General features: G+C 39.7%; 1 protein-coding gene across 1 annotated transcript in view; it reads left to right on the top strand.

Annotated features, from left to right (window-relative positions):
- Elavl4 (ELAV like RNA binding protein 4) overlaps positions 1-22,747 on the top strand; it is a 136,952-nt gene that overhangs the window by 12,402 nt on the left and 101,803 nt on the right. The window lies entirely within an intron of this gene.

Raw genomic sequence — 22,747 nt, 5'->3', positions numbered from 1 at the left:
CCTCCTAAATTTCATTTCTTATTTCAGATATGTGTTGATTAGATTGAGATATGCTTAGAGGACTGTGTTGTTAGGTGGCTTCATCACTGTCAACATCAAGTATACTTATGCAACAAACCTAACTGGTATATGTCAGTCACTCAGTGTGGCATCAAAATACAACCAAGGAATGCAAGAATCACCAACCTGCTTTTAGTGTAATATGGCATAATGTTCGGCAGTAAACATTTTCTTCTAAGAGTGTCTCTAAAATAACAAGAAAAAGGATACTATAAGTAGAAAAAGTCATTTGGTCATTATCAAGTATTATATACTATACATAAATGTATCACTGTTTTGTATGACTAGCAACATAGTAGGTTTATTTATACCAATATCACTACAAACATATGAGTCCTGCATTTCACTACACACACACACACACACACACACACACACACACACACACACACACACGCACACACACAGAGACACATATATATTATACACTGTCACTAGGCCATAGAAAATTTTCAGCTCTACTGCAGTCATAGGAGTCTACCATCCTAAATGTGGTCCATCATTAACAAAAACATCATTGTGTGGTACAAGCTTATATGTTCTTTATCTTTTTGTGTGTTTTAGTCCTATATCCACAATAGCTTAAGTTACTTCATGGCAGAGAATTTGAATTTAACTACTTTGAAACCTCAAGGGCCAGTTCCAAACCTACCTAGAGACAAAACAGATATTTGTTATATGTTTGCCAAGTAGAACATTTGATTGGCAAGTAAGCTGGAAGAAGGCATGGGAAACTTCAACTTGGGGTGGATGAAAATTGTTGCTGTAATATTCCTGTACAGAATATAAATTTGTCAGCTCATAGTGTAACCTCTAGAGTTATCAGATATGACACTGAGCACACAGAGGCTCCTTACTCCCAGGCTAGGGACATAGTCTCCCTGAGATTCACTCTCCATTTCTTTTTTCTTCTGTCAGAGACAGGTCATGTTGTAACACTCAGACATTATGTATCAAATGACATAATGTATCAACAAATGAAGTCACAATTGCTCTTACCATTATTTACAGAAGTGGCCCTTTAAGTTGGAACAACTGGAAGTATAGGAAAGGTTCAAAGAAAGTATGTATCCTAGAGAAGACAGGAAATGATCCTTATTTGTTGGGTTAAGAAAATGTCTTTCCTAAAGCAGCTGCCCTTGGGAAGTTGCAGTGCCTGGTTTCAGTTTTGGCCCACTGTTTGTTAGCTAACACTGGAACAGGTTACTCTAACCTCTGTGCACCTCAGAATGAGGATAAGATGAAGATAATAATATTTACTGCATCAACATTATTGTTAGAAGAGAATGTAGTGATTCCTGTAAAGGGCTTATTAGCACAATTCCAGGCTCATGGGCAAGTGCAAGGTAGTCAGGTGCTGTGTAACCCCTCTAAAATGTGGTTTAAAACAGTGTGTTTTTTATTCCTCATGATTGTATAAGTCAGCTGAACTATTCACTCATTTGCATTAAGCTCTGGGGCATATAGATGACTCTGCTAATCTTGAATGGGTTGTCACATGTATGAGTGTGGCCTGCCTTCTTTCTTTCCTTCCTTCCATCTTTCCTTCTTTTCTCCCACCTTCCTTCCCTCCCTTCCTGTCTTCCTTCCTTCTTTTTTTTTCCAACTCCAGTACTTGTTTACATGAAAGCTCCTGAACAGGGCTTCAAGAGACAATGAAAATAAAAAAGAACAGACTCAATGGGATTTCTATGCCATCCATTGCTCAGAGGACACCACAGGGTCAGTACCAAAGTAGGAATGAAGAAAAGGATCACAGTTTTTGGTAGAAATATAATGCAGTCACATTGCAGAGGGGCATGAACACAAGGCAGGCTCAATATCATGGCCAGTTTTATAGCTGATCCACCACAACACTCTTACATTCCCTCAAGAAATAATAGAAACTGATATCTGTATGGTGGTTTTGAGATGTCAAAGTTGTTTGGCTTGTAACTACCAAGTCCTACATGATATTGTGAGTTATTAGGGCCTTTATAATATGCTAGATGCTGTACTAGGCATATCTCTAAGCTTATATTGATTGAAAGCATTTGAGTAATAAGGTTTCCTCACAAGCCTACTGTTCTTCTGACTCTTCAAGGGGCATGCTATTTACTTTCCTGCTCTGCAACACGCGGGAACATTAATATTGCAGTCTAAACTCGCTGAAGCTTTAGTCTTCTATGTATAACAGCTTCTTGTCTTCATAGCTACCACATAGCTATTTTGACCTTAGTATGTCCAAATGTTTAGCCAGATGTGTAATTGTTCACTTAAAATACAATTTTTAATCCATAGAAATTGTAAAATAAGCTGATAATTAGCATCCTAAAATACTTTAAAAATACAAAATACATGGAGTAGTCATTTGACTGGTCTATGTCCTTTAGTCCCTAAAAATTTTAGAGACACTGAAAATGCCTTGCTATTATTAAGATTCTTGCGAAAATACTCTTGGAACAAAGGCTTTTCCCATTTGCCTTAATTGTGGACTGGTAAGTAGGGTCCTGAATATAAATTGGGCGGCCAGGGAGCTTAGGAGATTTCAGAGTTTTTATTTAGGGTTTTAGTGATGCTACTAAATATAGCCTGTCCCATTTTTCCTTTTCCCTCAGACTGTCTCATTGATGTAACATGAAACCAAATAGAACAGTGCCGAACAGCTTGAAAGAGTGAATATCATGTGTTGAAAAGGAATATCACAGTATCACCTGATAAAAATAGCTTGTGCCCACAGCAAGCAGAGATTGATGCACTCTGGAAGAGTGTACCATTTTTTGTTTGTTTATTTTTAAGGTAGTATTCACTCTCTGCTTCTCCTGAAGAAACTGGTAGGTTTTTTGCAAAAGCCCTACCAACTAAGAGATTAATGGCTGGGAAGAAAAAGAACCTTTAAGCCTGGTGACCAAGTAACTAGCTCTTTTTTAAAAAATCAACAATAATGTGGTTAAAATGGCACTTTACTTTTCCATGTTACTGGTCAAATATGTTTGTGTTCTTAAGAACCAAGATAGGGTGTTGATAAAGTCAAGATTAAGAAGGCTGAAGAACTAGTAAGGACAATGTTTTATCATTTATTAAACAAGGTTTAACCAAGGGATTACATCATTTGTTCATTCAGTAGACGTCAACAAAGAAATATGTTCCCTTAGGTATCCTGAGGATATGAAGGTGAAATGTAGATAAGTCCTCAAAGACTTCCCCACCATGTAGAGAAGACATACTTATCTGTCTAAATATTACCACTTTACAAGGGAAAATAAGGTCAAAGGGCTGTAAAGTGGTATGAAGTTTGTGTGTTGTCATTCTGGAAATGAGGCTTCCATTCGTGGAGGGAGCCTAAATAGCAATCTAATTAGTCATTCTTTGAAACAGTGCAGTTTTTGGTCATCGCTAAATGCTGTAGTAAAAGGACAGTAGCGCACATGGAATAGACTGGAGGAGATTATGTTATGTGGGTAGTCTAGGGTATATGAAGATGGTAGGTGAGAAACAAAGGCCTTCCTGGGAAGTAAGGACTAGACATGACTACACATGTGAGAGCAAGCAGGGTGTTTGGTGAAAATCAGTAACTGGTTGAGAGGCAGGTAAGAGGATATGACTCTGGATAGCTGGTAAACATCTATATTCTTTTCCTATTAAAGATATGAAAGGAGAAAGCTGGAAAGGCCTGAAATAAATGTCTAGAGGTTTCAGGGCAAAAGTCTAAAAGTCTGTATTATTTAATTGTACAGTGTGGAAAGACTTTTGACACCATTTAACACGCATGGTTAATTACCTGTGAAATAATAGTTGTTGTCCTTGTTGCCTGTCATACTGTTTGGGATATAATCAGTGGCCATGAGTTAAATTTTGAGTTCTATTTCTGAATATCACACATGTCTGGTTGTGTGAAATCCTTGGATCTTCTTGCAAATATACAACTGAGATGGCTATGGATTTAAATGGGAATCTACAAACAGTTTCCCTCAAAGGATGGCCTATTCTGTTTCGCCGTCCTTGAATAAAATGGACTAATAATCACAACTCTGCTTTTATTTTGTAGGCATTTTATTTTTCTAGGATCAAATTGGTTTTGTTGGTGATAGACCTATACCTAATTTAAACAGGATATAGTAATCTAATTTCTATTTCTTTCACTTAACTACAACCATTTATTTGTTTTAGAGTAAGTAATTTATCCATGATTTCACAGATAGTAATCACAGGACCTTGTGCCCCTAAGTTCATGCTTTATCCACTACATTGCCCTGTCTTATATGAAACAGATTTTATTTCATGCAACCTTTGTTTACATATCTCTGTGTCATATTTCAATTTCTTGAACAGCAGCAGCGTTTTTACTAGCTAGTTTGGGGGTCAGTTATTAATATCATCTATGATATTCTACAATTTCTTTGCTCTCCTAGGCAGATTTGCTAAATACAGAATTCTTTCTTAGAAGGACTAGACTTTGCTGAAATCGATATATTTACCATCATTGTATTTGCCAGGCAATAGGAGTTCCTGTTTTCCTGAGCTTTCTTAGCATGCCTAATGGTATTGGATACAGAATGTGTGAGTTCTAAATCATCATTACTGCAATGGAGGAGATAGCAGTTCTTGAGCAGTGTCTCTGGGTTTCAAGAGAAGCAATGAAATTACAAAGGCCACAGAGGGCTAAAGACTGCATTTACTTCCCTGAATTCTCCTTTGGCTTCTACTCATTTACTACTGTTTGAAAGTTAATTCTGGAATATGGTAAGAGGCCCATGTACTCCTCTATGGGACTCCCTTGCCCATCATTTTAATTTTCCTTTTAATTAGCCTGTGCTTTCATCTGGTAGTAAGACTGTGGAGCATGAAAACCCCACTGTTAAGTGGTGAGGTTTCAGAGGACAGAGAAAGTTACATAACCTTTTAGGCCCCAATGCCTTTCTCTATAAATACTGAAAACTCCATAGGACAGTTAGTGGAACAGCTAAGGCTTAAATTCCTAATGTGGCTTATAACATCCAGCATTATTGAGCCATCCTGACTCTCACACCTAACCTGGGATCACCATCAACTCTTGCTCATCACCTCCAGCCTAGGGCTCTCTTGCTCTTCTTCTTAGATCCCCAAATGAATCCTTGACATCATCTATTCAACCTGCATCTTCAGGCCATCCTGAAGATTTCTTCAGGCTCAGGCATTGGCCTGGAGGACCCCTGCTTATAACTCTTTTCACTTCTAGACAATTCCTCTCATTCCCTTATTCTGTGTACACCCCCAATCTGCTGCAGTTTTCTTATACTACTTACTATTGTCTACATGTGTTTGAGTTCTTTATTATTTGTTTGCCCTCACTTGAAATTTGTGGAGGCCCGCAAAGGTTTCCTAGTGATATCTGAGCTTGCTTTACCCAGCAGGGCTACATTAGAGGATTGCTTGACCACGTGTGTGGTTACCAGGTGATTGGAAGAGTTTGCACTTGGCTGTGCTAGGGGGAAGTCTTTTGCTCCACCCCTTGGCATTCCTATAAAAGATCCTTTAGAAGATACAGAAGGGGCCTGTGTATATTGATCCAGGCCCTCTCAAGGCTATCCTGTATTTCTATCTGTTTCTCTGTCCTCTATCTTTCCATCTAAATATTTCTCCCTCCTCCTTCCTCAAAAGTACCCTGGGGAAAAAGTGGGAGCATGTAGCTAGAGTTTTCCTGCCTTGCCCATAGTCAGGACAAATCTCTGTCACCCGCCAGTCCCACAGCCACTCAGACCCAACCAAGTAAACACAGAGACTTATATTGCTTACAAACTGTATGGCCGTGGCAGGCTTCTTGCTAACTGTTCTTATAGCTTAAATTAATCCATTTCCATAAATCTGTGCCTTGCCACCTGGATCGTGGCTTACCGGCATCTTCACATGCTTCTTGTCATGGCAGCGGCTGGCAGTGACTCTCTCCACCTTCCTGTTTTCTCTGTTCTCCTCTCTGTTAGTCCCGCCTATACTTCCTGCCTGGCCACTGGCCAATCAGTGTTTTATTTATTGACCAATCAGAGCATTTGACATACAGACCATCCCACAGCAGGAGCAGGCCTCCCACAGAGAAATGGGTAGGCCCCCACAGAAATTGAAGTCCATGAGGAAACAGAACTCATCTCTCTAGTTTCTTTGCATCCCCAACCCTGCAACTGTGCCTGAAATGGCACAACCCACTCTACAAAAGAGGGATAGAGGTCCTAATATTAGCTTTACATAAACCTTTTCTGCCTTGGTTACACACCTCTTGTTTTTACTAATTTAGCCAATTAAAGTTTATTGGATAATGTAGTTACAGAGACATTCAGGTCCACTGTGAATATAGCTTCCAAGCAGACTAGGAATTGTTTGTGTAGGAATTGTTGGTGCAAGCTTACCACTGGCTGTAGATTTTGAAAAAAAGTAGAAAAAAAATAAAATAAAATGAGAGCTGAATCTGAGCATACCAAGAGATCACCAAGAGTTTTGTCTGGAGCCACATGGGGCCTATTACCAAACTAGAAACACAAAGAGTAGCAAATGACCTGTTATTAATGTGGCTGATCAAGTTCCTCCTCTGCACTTCAGTTTGCTTGTCTGTAGAGTGAGATCCATAAGTGGAGAAGGGTGATGAGGAAGGAGTTGCTTCCCACATAAGGGTTGTTGAGAGAATATGTGCAATAATAGTTTGCATCAAGTGGCATTCACATGAATTGATATAAACGCATATAAAGTGTTTGGCACCCAGTAAATAGTCAACAAATGGTACCTATTTTTACTATTTATATTAACGCTATTAAATCACTTGGAAATCATTTGAAACACTTGTAAAGATTTGGATGTCTCCGTAATGTTAATGATTAATTTTCCTTGTCTTCAGCTCCCTTTTTGCATTCATGAGCATGGGCAGGCCCTTGAGTATAGTGATTAAGAATCTAGACTCTGGAGTGAGACAGAAATGAGTTGATGTCCCGAAGTGAATGAATAAATGAATAAGCAAATGAAGTAAGGACAAAACCTAATCTTAGCCCAAGTGAGCTTCAGTTTCCTTTTTCCATCAAAAATTGTGTCAACACTCTGAAGGAAGCACTGTGGCAAAAATGACAGTGGTGAGAGAAAAGAAACCATGGCTTGGATAGGTAAGACTTATTGTAGCCTCTGTGTGAATGTGAGCCTCCTCGTGTTTCTTCCCTAGCAGAATGCTTGGTCCATACAGTCTCCCTGGGTCTTTCTTCCATGTTATAAAACAGAAAGATGCCCATCTTTCTTGAAGCTCCTCCTCATTCTTATTATTAATGATTTACAAGTGTCTTAGGAAAGTACAAGCTCTACACATGTCACTCAAACCAGTTAGCTAATACAGAGGGTGGTTAGGAGACAGATCCTTGTCTCAGCAGTTAGACTGATGTACCATGAAGGTCCTTCACATCTGAGGCCTGTACAACTATTGGCAATTATGTAAGTAATAATATTGCTACAAATGTTGATCCTTCCACAATTCTAGTAGATACAGGTACTCTTTTTATCCCTACTTTATATACATGTAAACTAAAGTTTTTGAGAGAGAGCCTTCCCAAAGTACCATAGCTAGAAAGTTGAGGAGTTGAGACACTAACTGAAGTAATCTAACTCTACAACCTGGGTCATCATTGTTAATTTTTCTATTTCTCTACCAGCTGTGAATTTTTTTGGGGGGAAAAAGACAGCTCTCATTTACTTTTGTTAGGCCCTGTACCTGCTCAGTCAGTACAGTGGTGATGTTTTGAAATCTACTCTGAATGGTTGGTTGATGCTCTAATCTGTTTCTTGAGTTGTGAGGTAGAAAAAAATGCCTTTACCTGTGTATTGTAGTCAGCCTGTGTCCAGACTCTCATGAACCTCACGGCATCTCACAACGTCTAACAATGGCATTGGCACGTATCTACAGAGGAAGCGACATTCTGCCAGACCTTCATAGTAGATAGCCAAATTAGAATATAAACTCGTCTTGATTTTTGGATATTTTTCTTCCTATGTATATTTAAACTTTTAAGAAATTTATAAATTATATGGATAGAAGCAACAATATTTGACACATTCTCCTTTATTATTAAAAAAAAAAAGACACCTAAAGTATGAGGCAAGAACTATTTTATTCTTTAGCACAGGCACAAATGCTCTATTGATCTTTTAAAAACAAAGTAACAAAAAGTGTATGTTCCCCTTTTTGTGAAAAATCATTATTACTGGATGTTGTGGTCTGCAAGATGCTAAATAGGGATTCTACCTAAAATGCTTTGCAGAACCATTTCAGTGCAAAGTCAATAATATGCATAAAATATTTATGAAAAAAATGAATTAAGGACAAAACAACTCCTTACTTTTCGGTGGCCATGTATACACAAAACATACACATACAAAACATTAAGATGGAATGTTAACATATAGTCATCCACTAGTTTGAGATGTAGTTGTTATTAATGTAGATGAGACAACCACCAAGAGCTTCATCTACATATAAAGGGGGCCATAAATAACTAGAGGGTCAAGGAGCAAAGGGACAAAGAGTTTAAAGAAATGAAGGTATAACATGAGAACCTGTAAATACTACAAGCGCAGGACTTATAGGTAAGATGTCTGTCTATGTAGCTGTTTGGAGATGTTTCATGGACCATTTGAACAATACTGAGAGTTGGCATTTCATTTAGGCATGGCTGTAGGAATGCTGGGTCACCAGCTTGGTAGATAAGGCAGAGTGAGTTAATTTCATGGCCAGCAGACAAGTTAACATATTCTAAGAGGTTTTACTGGTAAAGTTCAAGACCAAAGGTCTTTGGGTTATGGCTGGCTGGGTGATACTCTTCTAGTTTATGGCTGAAGCCCAGTCAGATATTTCTATCACTTAGGACATGTTCTGAAACTATTTATACTTGTGTTTTATGTGTATGGGTGTTTTGCCTGCATTATATCTATGCACTACATTCATGCTGTGCCCACATAGTCCAGGTGAGGCTATTGGATGGTTTTGTGAGCTGCCATATTGGTACTAGGAATCAAGACCAGGTCCTCTGGAAGAACAGCCAGTGTTCCTAACTACTGAGTCATCTCTTTTGCCCAACTATTTGTATTTTTAATCTCATCTCATATCTGAGTTCTTTGAGAAACTAATCTCCAGCCAATTCATTATTTTAAATCTTCTTGTTGTATACATTACAGAATAGGCACTCTAAAAATTCTTATTGAAAGTGCTAAATGATGGTTTGGCATTCACAGGAAGATCAGACATATACTTATTACAAGTAGTGGCAATAACTACTCCTGTTCATTATGCACCTCAGAGCTACAAATCATACTGTCCACCATTCTGATTCTAGTCTTCTTTTCAGGTCATCCCCATGCTTACTAGTTTGATTATACGGCAGGCCTTGTGATGGCTCAAAGGTTCCAAAGGATGAAAAGGACCTAATCTGTCACTTTGTGGAGCTTTCTCAAAATATAAAAGGCCTTCCAGTGAGCTCAGTGCTGTTTGAGCTATGGGACCTCAAGTAGAGTGCCTTGAAACCCTTGGAAAAAAAGGAGCATAATGCACCTTACTCTTAGAAATAAAATGGAAATTTTCCAGAGGATGACATTGGGGGATATAGGAATGTGGATCAGTGTAGGCACAAGAGGCAGCAGAAGCAGAGATAAAGAGACGCTTCACTGTGTGATGGTTTTATACTATGAGCACCTCATGTTCTGGTGCTGTGGATACAAGTCTAAATGAGCTCTTGGAGCTTATAATCTAGAGTGTGGAAGAGCACTTGTATCAGTAAGGCCATAAACATCTGCCCATGGTTTATGTTAACTGCTATGAAGGAAAATAAAATGCTAAGAGAACGGGACATGATTTGCATTTCACCTTGTAATGACAGACTTAATGGCATAGCCAGAAAGAAAGAACAGTGAATTGTATGCCAGACAGGGAGCACCACACATGTGAATATTCTAGAGCAAAGAAGAATATGGTATGTTGGCAGGAGGGGAGGCTAACATGGAGACAGGTGAAAGTAGATCATATAGTCTCGGTAACATTTTAGGAAAATTCGATGACTAGTCCAGGCTGGCCTAGAACACATGACTCTCCAGCTTCAGCCCCCCAAGTGCTGGGATTATAAATGTGGATGATACATAGGCATGTGAGCCTTTAGCTCTCTTCCAAATAAAGTGGTAGTTATAAAGAAGAGGGCCAGGAAGAACGGGGACAGTACAGAGAAAGGTTGAATTGGAAGTTATTTAGTAGCTATAGGTCTGATTCATGTTAACTTTTTGGTAAATGTTTACTGAGTGAATAAAAGTACAAACAACAGGACTAAGGAAAGAATCCTTGACACAGATATAAGTAGTAACCTATACAACCTGTCTCAGCCTCTGCCCTTCATCTGTGAGATTGGAAAGGTGAGAACACATTCAAGACTAGTCAAGGATCTCCTGAGAAACACAGATATGTAGGGGAGAGGTGGAAAATGAGAAGGGAGGGAGGAAAGGAGTGAGTTAGGGAGGGAGATTTGCTATAAGGAACTGGATCACAGGTTATAGGGGCTGACAAATCCCAAAGTCTGTAGTAATTAAGATAAAGAACCAGGAGGTCTGGGAGTTGATTCCTTTTCTAATGTTAGCTGGCTTGACACCCAGAAGGGGCTGTTGTTTTAGTTCAGGCCCGAAGGCAGGAAAGAACCAATGCCCTAGCATAAGACAATTAGGCAAGAAAAGTTCACTCTTATTCTCAGTCTTTCAACTGATTGGGTGCAGCCCACCAAAATCTCCCTGATTTTACTCAGTTTCTTATTCAAATGTTATTTTTACCTAAAACATCTCCCCAGATGAGCCCAAAGTAATGTTTGACCAGATATTTGGACACTCATTGGTCCAGGCAGGTGGACATGTAAATTAACCATCATTCCTGCCATGTTGTTGCAGAAGAATGAGATGAGCTGTAAAATGCTATACAAATTGAAGGGCCCATCACCATTGATTTGAAGGGGAAGTTATTCCTTGATAGCAACAGCTTACACCATCCAGTACTTCCTGTTTTCCAGATGTTACTGTCATTTCACTTACCGTATCCTACTTAACCCTCACAGTAATCTTATCCCTTCATTCAGGCTACCACCATTTGAATCCTAGTCCTGTCCCTAACTTTCACCAACTTACAGGCAAATTACTGAGTCAATTTCTTCAGCTTCTATTGCCTCAGTTTCTTCTTCTATGAAATGGGATTATAATTATAAATTAGTTAGAACTCTACCTGACTATATATAATGTCTTAGTTACTTTTCTGTTGCTATGATAAGACACCTCGACCAAGGCAACTTACAAAAGAAAGAGTTTATTTGGGGCTTACAGTTTCAGAGAGTTAGAATCCATGACTATCATTTCAGGGAGCATGGCAGCAGGCAGGCAGGCATGGTACTGGAGCAAGAGCTAAGAGCTCACATCTTGAAATATGACCATGAGGCACAGAGAGTGTTGACTGTAATGGTATGGGCTTTTGAAACCTCAAAGCCTGCCCCAAGTGACACATCTTTCCAGCAAGGCCACACCTTATAATCCTTTCCAAACAGTTCCACCAACTGGAGACCAAATAGTCAAACATATGAGCCTATGTGGGGCATTCTCATTCAAATCACCACGTTGTACTCCGTGGACCCCCCCCCAAGTACTTAGAACATTGCCTGACATTGTATATATATAATTTGTGTGTGTGTGTGTGTGTGTGTGTGTGTGTGTGTGTGTGTGTGTGTGTGTGTACATATGTCTTCTGTAATGGAGGTGGTAGTAGTCATGATGGTAATTTCACAAAAAGCACATGCATGCTCTTGGGCAGCAGTTACATGTGCAAAATAACCATGAATAATGAAGAGTGGAGTGAGGAGTGGAGAATCATGAAGTATTCTCTTAATGTCAAGACATTATATGGTAGAATTTACAAAGCACTGCTTATATCACAGAATACTGTCCTTTTATTTTAACCCCTGGACTACCATTTGCAAAGCTGTATAATGGGAGTTTTGTAAGTATTCTCTAACAAGCATGCTCACCCAGCAGTCCGTCTTATAGATGCCAGAATCCAAGCTCACTTAACAAGGTAAGCTCTCCAGGGGGGTCTGGGACTGAACAAAGAGGGTAGATGCCTTAGCTTAAAGCCAGGATGCTCCTTTGACTCTATAAACAGCCTCAAGATCTGGGTGAATGGAACTGCCAGTCCACCTCACAGCCCACCAGTATTGTGACCCTTTGTGGATGAAATTGCTCAGTCATCTGTAGCAGAGGTCAAGCAAGTAAAGGGGACTGGTTCTGGTATTCCTTAAAGCCTCCAGGAATATCTTCTTCAAGGCCCTCCCTATGCAAATCACACATCCTAGTGATATCATTATCCCTTCTCTCCTCCACCTTCATACCTATAACCTATGCTCCTGAAGGTAGCCATTCCAGTTGTGGCTATATTTCTGTCTGTGTTGCTCATTCCATTGTGAGCTCAGACAAGTGAGGCCTTATTCCGTTTTCAGTGCCTGCTACCATAAATACTGACACCCACCAAGTGACATCTTCCAGAGTTGATCTCTAGTCTTTGTTCATCTAATGTCAAATAATTAATTCTGGGCAATTAAGTTACTACTTTTGTTTGTTTGTTTGTTTTTCGAGACAGGGTTTGTCAGCATAGCTTTGCGCCTTTCCTGGAGCTCACTTGGTAGCCCAGGCTGGCCTCGAACTCACAGAGATCCGCCTGCCTCTGCCTCCCAAGTGCTGGGATTAAAGGCGTGCACCACCACCGCCTGGCAAGTTACTACTTAAGATGGTCAGTAGCCCATCCTTTAAAGGGCAGGAGATGGACCACAAGGTCAAGAACTAAGCTCGTGTAAGACTCTGGGTTCAATCATCAGCATCAAAAATACAAGCAAGGCAATAATGTCACAGGTTGCATTTCTTGATAAGAAGATTCTTTGATGTGGATCACCAGGAGACAAGATGGGAAGAAAAGGGTACAAAAAGAGGGATTAAACAGAGGCAGAAGAGGGGCTGCTGTCCATCCTCAGTGAATGCTCAGCATACCCTGTGAGGCGTGCTGAGGCTGCCATACCTATACAGAATGGTCCTGACTCCAACACTCTGTATTGGCCAGTCACTGGATGTAGGTACCTCACAAGGGCCCATGAGCTTGAAAGAGACAACTCTCAGCCAAGGCAGTTCCAAAGATGAGTCACTATAAAAGGCTAAGTCCTTCAGCTCCAGGTGATAGTTTGGGGACACTTCAACAACTTCCACTGAAATGATTTCAGAATGTTATGGGAAAGCAGGTACATACAACATCATAAAATGCTCTACTAAACAAGTCTAGGGCTCTAGAACGTATTTGATGTTATTCATATTAACAGTGGTATCATTGGGCTCAGTAAGAATGTCTTCAACTGAGTCTGATCTGTTTTCTTAGAGCAGCTCCTTAGTGAGAATCATGAAGTCAGTGTATACCCTTGTTTTTATTCTGCTCACTTCCCTGCAGACACCCTTTCCCCTCTCTCTTTTGTTATTAATCTCGTCTTAAAAGTGCTTATGCCATCCTATTTTAAAACCTCTAGGGTTGGTTTGATTTGATTTCCTTCCCACTGAAATGACTATTCTGAACTCTGACCTTAATCCGGGATGGTTAGAGCAGCTGAAAGCACTTTCTTGACTATCTATCTATCTTCACACTTTATATTCTGTAGAAGCTTAGAGAAATTCTAAGTCTAAATGCAGTCTTTAAACATTGCTAACATTAACAGTTCCTATCCATGGGGTTAATTAAATGTAAATGAGTGCTGGCCCTAGCATTCCCAACATTGTAATGACCCTGGGGTCAGTTCTGTGGGCTTGTAGAGCACAGACATCAGAATACCTTGGCAAAAGCTGTCAATGGGAAAGATAAATGTTCTAGAGATCAAGAATATTGAGCAAGTCAGAGTCAATTCCAGTAACCAGCTGCTTATAGACAAGAGCTGTGTGTGGGAGTTCAAAGGTGTAATATGTTGTTGATTTCACACTTACACACTTACACACACACACACACACACACAGAGTTAAGCTTTTTTTTATTCTGAAGTCATGATTTATCTCAAATATATATACATATATATTTGCATACATATTTCTAACTCATAAATCTTTTTGTGTCACTTCTCTGCAGAGCCAAAAGGCTTAGCGGAGCCCTTCTACATCCATAAATATGCCAGGAATTGTATGTTCCTGTCTATTTCTTTTTCAGTATTGGAGATCAAACCCAGGGCTTATGAATGCTAGACAAACACTCTGCCACTGAACCATGTCCCCAGCTGTTCCTGTCTTTGTGCATGTCATTTCTGTTCTCCGGAAAGCCTTCCTATTGCTGATGCATCCTTCAAGTTTCAGTTCAAATACCACCTGCTCCAGACAGCCTTCCCTGGCTTACCCACAACATTTGCTGCTCTGAACTGCCTGCTTTTCTCCCAGACAGTGAACCACAGGGTGGAGGAAAATAAATTTGTAGTCCGAAGAAGGTCAACGTATAAAGAAGAGAAAGTTATGTATAAAACCTTCATTGTTAAAATTTATGTTTTTCAGAGTCCTCGTGTGTGTGTGTGTGTGTGTGTGTGTGTGTATGTGTGTGTGTGTGTGTGTGTGTGTGTGTGAGAGAGAGAGAGAGAGAGAGAGAGAGAGAGAGAGAGAGAGAGAGAGAGAGAGAGTTTATCTCTCTGATTTTAAGAACCAAGAGTCATTGTTTAATCCCAGGACTAAAGCTCCTAAGGTAGGCTTTCTGACAAAAGAAAATTTTCCCCTGACTGCCCTCTTGTGGAAGTGCTGAAAGACCCCAAAGATTACAAATGTATAAACACAAACCTTCCCTAGGCTGAGAGTGGTGTTCTAGACTATCCTTTATCCCAGTTAGTCAAGCTGACATATGAAGCAACGACATGCCCCAAAATGAATTTGTAGCTGGTAAATCAGATGGCCCTTTAAGAATTCAGAACACCCAGAATGAAGGCTATGGACATCAAGCACATGAAGAAAGGGTGTGAATGCAGTAGGTCTCTGGTGGATAAATGCTGCATGCGCACTAGCCTTCCCTAGCACATCTTCATAGTCTGAAGAACATACTATCAAGCAAGAGTACTGTAAGTTCTGCTTCCCCTAAGCCATCGGCTCTTGCCATGCCCCAAACCACCTGCTGAGCTGTGTTAAACTACTGATCTCTCTAGGAACCCACGAAATTGTAATTTGCAAATCATACCAGGGTGTCTATAATGAATGGTCTGCATACATCTTGTAGTGAGTTGGGTTTTGTAGACCCATCTATATACTTTTCCACAACCAGGGGGACTGGTGGTTTGAATGTGGATGGCTCCAGTAGGCTGATATATTTGAATGTTGGGTCCATGGTTGGTAAAGCTATTTAAGATGGAGGTGTGGAATTATTGGAGGGAGTGTGTCACTAGAAGTGAGCTTTGAGATTTTAAAAGGCCGTGCCAGACCCAGCCTTGCACTGTCTCTCTCTGCCTGTGGAGGTAATCCATCAGCTACTGCTCCAGCACCACATCTACTGCCATGCTCCCCACCATGATGGTCATGGGCTAACCCTCTAAAACTATAAGGGAGCTCCAATTAAATACTTTCTTTTAAAAGTTGCCTTGGTGTAGCAACTTTTGAGTAACCATAACTAAGACAGTGGTTTCTTTATAGAAATCATGATTTCAGATATTCTAATTCATCATCATCCCTGTGAGAGTACTCTTTTAAGACCTCAATCCCCAGTTTTTGGCCCGGAAGACATGGTCTTCATTTTCCTCTGTTGTAACTGTTGGTTAGAACTGTTTGAACCATGATTATGGAACAGACTTTCCTTTCTCCCTCTGTCCATCCTTTCCTTATGTTGTACTTACCTGCTTGTCTGCTGATCTATCTACCATCTCACACCTTTATTTATGAATCGATTATCTTTGTGCCCTGTGGACTGCCCTGGAATTTGGGCCTTTCTTGTGCATGTTTGTGTGCATACACATGATCTTGTGCCTGTTCAGGGTTTTGTGTACTTTTGTGCATATAAATACCAGAAGCTGACATTTGTGTCTTTTGCAATTACTCTCCACTTCATTTTTTTTTTTCTTGAGACAGGGTCTCTCAATGAACTGGGAACTTGCCAAATTGGATACACTAGCTGACCAATAAGCCTCAGGAATCCCTCCTGTATCTGCATCCCCAGTGCCAGAATTACAGGGGCATGCCATTATGCCTGCATTGTTAAGTTTTGGATGCTCGAGATCTAACTTGGGTCCTCCTGCTTACATGACAAGCACAATACAAGCTGAGCCATTTCCTCAGCCCCTGGGTGTTTCTGAGAATGAAAGAAGGAAGGCATTAGCCATGAAATAACTCTCCCAGAGCACAGTACTGACAAGTCATTCCTAGAACAAATATCAGGCACCAGGAGTTCTATGGGCTTCTTAGGTACTAGTCTAGCAAAGTACTACAAATCACAGGTGAGGGAACTGGAGCTTAAAGAGGTTATATGCTGCTTAAGTTATCTCCAAACCTGAACCCAAATCTGTCTGTCCAACACGCCCCACTACCTTTCCCAAGCTGAACATAATTAACTAGTGCAGGGAGGCTCCAGAGCTCATTAGCCTTCTCTAAGTCCCCTGGTCACTTTTGTTGTCAATAAACAGCATTTTAGGAGAAAACCCCATGTTTCAGAAAGTGTTAGCATTTCATAAAGTGTTAGCATCATAATTTTGTTAGCAAAATCATAAACTTCTACATAGCACTGACACCTTCCTGGATTCTGGGAAATATGAAATGAGTACCAAATGAAATAGAAAGAAGAATGCTCAGTGAGATTTTTTTTAGAGGTTTCTGAAAGTTATTTTAGGACTTGATTTTGAATTGTGTGGAGAACCTGCAGCATTGTTGACATTCCTACAAAGTCAATAACAATTTATTGGGTGTTTCAAGTTAATTGTGAATCTCTGAGTGTTTGCCTAGTTTCACCATTATTGTTAAAGGTCTCTTACAAATGTTGCATTGCCCTCTGTGTTTGGGGCCATCTCAAATGTCCTGTGTGCCAATGGAAGCACATTTGCTGAAATGGAAGGGCATTCAGTATAAAATAATTCATTTTCTTCTAGCCATGCGAATGTTTTTAAATAAAGTATGTGTTTCTCTGATTATGAAAGAAACACATGTTCCTTGTTAAAAATTAGGAAAATAAAAAAAATTGTATAAATACAATTCATCACTTATGGTCCTCATCCAAGAATAACAATCACCATAATAAAAAATACTCTGGAAGTATGGCATGCTTGGTGTGTATGTCACTGCTATCAAATCTAATTTCATAGATTTTTGTAACTAAGGCTTGAGAAGACTGAATAAGTAGCAGATAGTAAGGCCTTAATAGAACATTCTGGTTATTCCTAGTTCTAAAGCCTTAGCTTTCCCATATAACCACTGTTAACACTGTCGTATGTTTCTTCTCAGTCTCTTTCAGTGTATATTTTTCATGACTGAGATCATGCTGTGAACACAATTTCCAACCCTCTTATTTAATTTAACATAATTTTAAGAATATTCTTATCTGACCTGGCTCTACGTCACTCTCTACCTCCATTTCATACCTTCTTCTAACTTGCATGACACACACACCCACCACACTAGCCTTCTCTCTGTTCCTGGAGCAAGCCAAGAACATTCTTGTACTGGGTGGACCTTTATGCTAGCTATTTCCTCTGCTTCAACTACTCTTAATTCTCAAATGGTAAGATTTTTTTGTTTTGTTTTCTTTTGTTTTTCATTCTTTAGATTTCACCTTAGATGTATAGGCTTCCTCTGAATATTCCAAATCTGATCCCAGCCTCCTGAGGAATACATGACATCAAGTGGGAGGAAGGATGCCAAACCTATTCCATCCTTGCCAGCATGATCAGATGTAAAAAGTCTTTGCTATTTCAATAAATAGCTTAAATGATGCTTGAACGGTATAGGTAATCTATGATGCATGTGCTTACAGAATGTAGAAACTATGTTTCATTTGATAAAGGAATGATGACATAAGTTCCAGTAACACCCTAGTCTTTTTCTAGACTTGGAAAATCCTCTAAGATCATATAGAACCTAAGCAAAAAAACAATGGCCATAGAGGCACAGACTGACTCCATCGCTAGCTGTCATAATCTGGGCTAGACCTTGTGAAGAATTTATTTTGCTGAGCCTCACAAGTGGCAAGAGTCAAAAAAAAAAAAAAAAAGTAGGATTGTCCCTAGCCCCTTTTCCTCTGTATCAGTCTTGAAGTATGAGGAAAGACCATTTTAGAAAAAAATAAGAGGGTTACCTTGTCATGACTGACACATGTGTGGTGTCCAAATGCCATTTCAATATCATCTCCTGGGTCTGGGGAGTTAAGAGTTAAGAGTACTTGTTATTCTTGCAGAGAACCCAGGTTCAATTCCCAGATCCACGTAGCTGCTCACAACCATCCAATTATTCCAGTTTCAATACCTTCTTTCAACCTCTACAGGCACCAGGCAGGCAAATAGTGCACAGACATGCATGTGAGCAAAACGCCTATACACATAAAATAAAATAAATCTTTGTTTTAAAATCTCCTAATAGGTAAAATACTATTTTATTTACATATCCAATTAAAAGATAACTTAATGCATAGCATGGTAAAACCTTTACCCTATGAGGCCAAGACCCAGTAGAAAGCTGTTGACTCTAATTGTACTTAGGAGCTACAAGCCTCCTCCTTGTGACAGGTTATGAAAGGAGATAAAGATTCTGAGATATTCTTTTATCAGTGTTATTTAACTAGTTGTAAGGAAAGATGTTTCCTTGTGTGTTTGTAAGCAGCTAGAAGTCTTCTTTGTGGTAACTATTCATGCATTTTGTCTTAGTCCACATATGTTGATGTCTTTTGTAATATACCTAAGTAAAAAGCATTTTCCAGCTTGTCCATCCTTTATGTTTTATTGTTTGGGACTAACTGAAGACATGTGGTCCATTTTATCAATATTTCTCCCTTTTAGTTTGCATTTAAGCTTCTAAAGGTCCAAGAATGAATAAATGGTTACTTACATTTTTGCAAAATTATTTTATGATTTGATAAGTAGGGCTTGTTTGGAAACGGGCTTGCTGATTGCATAAAGGAACATCAAAGTCATGAATTGTAAATATGTAACTCTCTAGCATCTTATCCAAAATTGGCAGGAAGGTTTTTCCAATTTGGCTTTAGAAAAAACAAGTTTCAAAACAAAGTGTACAGGTATTTCTTTCTTTAGTTCCCTGGAATCATTCAGCTTTTTTCCCATGCACACTCTCCCTGCTCTCTCCTGGAAGAATAAGTAAAGGACCCCTTTAGCATGCTAATATGATAAGGATGATTTTCATGGCTTAAAAGATCTTGGGAATTCTTGGGAAATTGTTTGGTGACTCTGCAATGGAATTAATGTTTTAAAGTCAGAAGTATGCATTCTATATAAGATGTATTTTCTCTGACCCCTGCTTTCTACCATCCTGGGAGTGTTGCATCCTCATCCCAGATAATTAGATTGTAGCTAGTGTTCCTTTGCTGTTTGCTTCTCAGAGAAGGGGGGTTGTGTGTAATATTCTGAAAAGGAAGAGGGCTACTATAGTGTGAATGCATTGTCTCAGGCTCTTCGGATCCAAGGACAGCCCTTCTTTCTGGGCTTTCAAGTCACTCTTTGGCCTCTGCTGTTTCTCAGCAAAAGAGAAAGACCCCCATTGTTCCCCTTTATTTTTCCAAGAGAGAATGCCAGCGCCAAGAAAGAGGATGTGCTTAGAAGGTCAACCAGTTGTTTTCTGGGATGAAAATTAAAGAAACGAAGACCAGAGTTTAAGGCTATTTATTTTATCATATATCATTTTCTCTAGGAAGACCATTTAAGAGCAGGGGAATCTTTTCCTAATCACTGTACTGATTTGGATCTCCCAAATAGCCTACCAGAAGTGGAATTCTAAAACATGGTTTGTTTTAAATGAATGTGTTTTCTTATTTAAACCTGCTGAGTATAATGGAGAAATAGAGATACAGAAAGGGGAAGGGGGCACTTCCCATCATGCTCTCTACTCTGATGCTTTCCACTCTCTCTTCCCATAGTCTCCAGCATCATATATTTTACATCTTGAACTATAAACAACAGATCACACCCCTATTATGGCTTTTAAATCTTGGCTAGAATAACCCATTGATGATAAATATATTTTTATCTTTAGAATTCCACCTTATTGAAATTACTTAAAATGTAACCACATGAAACAGATACTGAACTTTCTATATGAAAAGTTGATATGGATGGAATTGTACCCTCAAAACTCATGTGCTGGACCTCTAACTTCTAATACAACTATATTTGCAATATAGAGCTTCAGAAGGTAATTAAATTTAAGTAGGATCTTAAGGACAGCTCCTATCTAATAGGATTTATAGCCATATAAGTAGAGTTGGATCTTTCTATCATATGAGGATACAGGAAGTGGACAGATATCTTTAAGAGACTTCTTACCAGCATCTGGCCATGTTGAACTCTAGTCTCATACTTCCAGCTTTCACAATTGCAAGGAAATAAATTTCTCCTTTTTAAACCACCCAGTCTATGGCATTTTATCGTGGCAATCCAAGTTAACTAATATAAAACTTTTATTGTCTTATTAAAGTATTATTCTTAGACAGGCACAGTAGTGCACTCCAATGATCTCAATATGGGAGGCAGAGGCAGGAAGATTGTGAGTTTGAGCCATCCAGCCACCCCAGCCTTGTCTCAAATCAGTAAGAAAAAAATGGTCCCTAGATCCCAATAGACATGCAAATTGCAAGCCCCATCTGCATATTAGAAAAGCTGTTCTGGCCAGGTGTGGTTGTGCATGCCTGCAGATGTAGTACTTGAAAGGTGACATCAGGAGGATCAGGAATTCAGGAGCAGCCTCAGCTACATGACCAGATCCTGTCTCAAAATACCAAATAAAAATAGAAGACAATTTGCTCCAATTATTACCTTACTACTTCATGCACGTGTTGTGAGTGCTTGAGAACACTTGCTTTGATTGTAAGAAATAGCCTGTTGTCCAGAACTCTGACTCATAAACAGACCTAATGGATGGAAGCTGATCTGTCACCTATTGAATCAGGAATGAAGGATAGATTAGCATCATGATGTCACTGTGGCTAGAGCCTTTGCTAAACTGGGAACCCATTCCTGGATTCCAGAAATCACTTAATTACACACGCACACTCATAATATGTATGTAAAACATCTGAGTCATCCTTTAAGAGGTCTTCTAACTCCTTCTTTGTATCTGTAAACCAACTCATCCCCAGCCAACCTACAAAGAGCTCTGAGCCTCTCATCTCCCCACCCCCACCCCCACCCCCGGCTCGCCGTGTTGGTGTCCTTGCACTAATGGATTCAGCTGATGTCAAAATTGGAAACAAGTATTTAACAATGCAACCTTGAACCAAGTAAAAGATCTAAAAATGTGTAGCCTCAAGCCTCATAAAGTTCTTTAAAAAAGAAAAAAACCCACTGCTGACCTGTGGGTCTTAGTAGAATGGTCATGCTGCTTCCACAATATTAACCACCAAATGCCCTCCACCTTCAAGGACAGACCAGCACCTCCAAGCACTCAGGGTACCAGAAACCAGGGAAGAAGGAAGAGTAGCCACCCACATAGCCAGCCAGCACCCCTCACGTTCTCCCACAGACCCTGTTCTCTACGTGCCAGGCAGCAGAATAATCCATTAAACCTTGGCAAGTGGCCACGATGCTTCAGATTATTCTTGTAACTATTTCTACTTGTGTTTAGAAGTTATTCTGTGAAGCAGGCAGAATGCAGCCATAGCTCCATTTCACAGCCAATGATGCTGACCCTAAGCAAGTATTGAAATCTCTGTGACAACGGAATTGAACATCCTCATGAGAATGAGGCATCCTGAAAATGAACGAACTCCTCAGATAATATCTGGCATAGTGCTGAGTAAAAAGAACTAGAAATTGTCTCCAGCCTTGTAGAATTCTCAACGTAGCAGAAGGTAAAGGCATGTAAACTAGTTATGACAATGTGAAAAATTCTGTTAGGGTGGGAAAGAAATGGAAGAGGGTACGGAAGGAGGGTACCTAAATTAGTCTCAAAAACTAAAGTTTGGTGGAAGAGATAAAGCATTGTTAGCTTACAAAATTTTTGTCTATGATTTCAAGATAATCTCCATAGTTTCAGTAATTTTTATATAACATTTTTATTAATTCTTTGAGAATTTCATGCATATGTATAGTGTATTTTGAGCATGGTCCCACACACACACACCATAATTCCTCCTAATTCCTTCCAGATCCATCAACTTCTAACTCTGTGTCCTCTTTTTTTAAATTAAATAACCCATCCACTGAATCCAGTTTGTGCTGCCCATGGGTATGGTGTCCTCCACTGGAGTGTGGTAAAACTACCAGGATCACACCCTTAAAGAAAATTGGTTCACCCTCTCCAAGAAGCCATCAACTGTCCATAGGACCTCGGTTAGGGCTTACTGGCTTGATCCTGTGCAGGTCTTCTGCAGGCAACCGTGAGTTCATGAGTGTAGTGGTCCTGTTATGTCTAGAAGACACTGTCTCTCTATGGTCCTCCCAACCTCTGGCTCTTACAGTCTTTCTGCCTTCTCTTCTCCAGTGGTCCCCAATGGTGGGGAGAG

The sequence above is a fragment of the Peromyscus maniculatus genome, chromosome 2, assembly GCF_049852395.1.
Source record: "Peromyscus maniculatus bairdii isolate BWxNUB_F1_BW_parent chromosome 2, HU_Pman_BW_mat_3.1, whole genome shotgun sequence".
NCBI lineage: Eukaryota > Metazoa > Chordata > Mammalia > Rodentia > Cricetidae > Peromyscus > Peromyscus maniculatus.
Note: the sequence above shows the minus strand (reverse complement) of the source record. Positions and strands in the feature narration are given on the sequence as shown.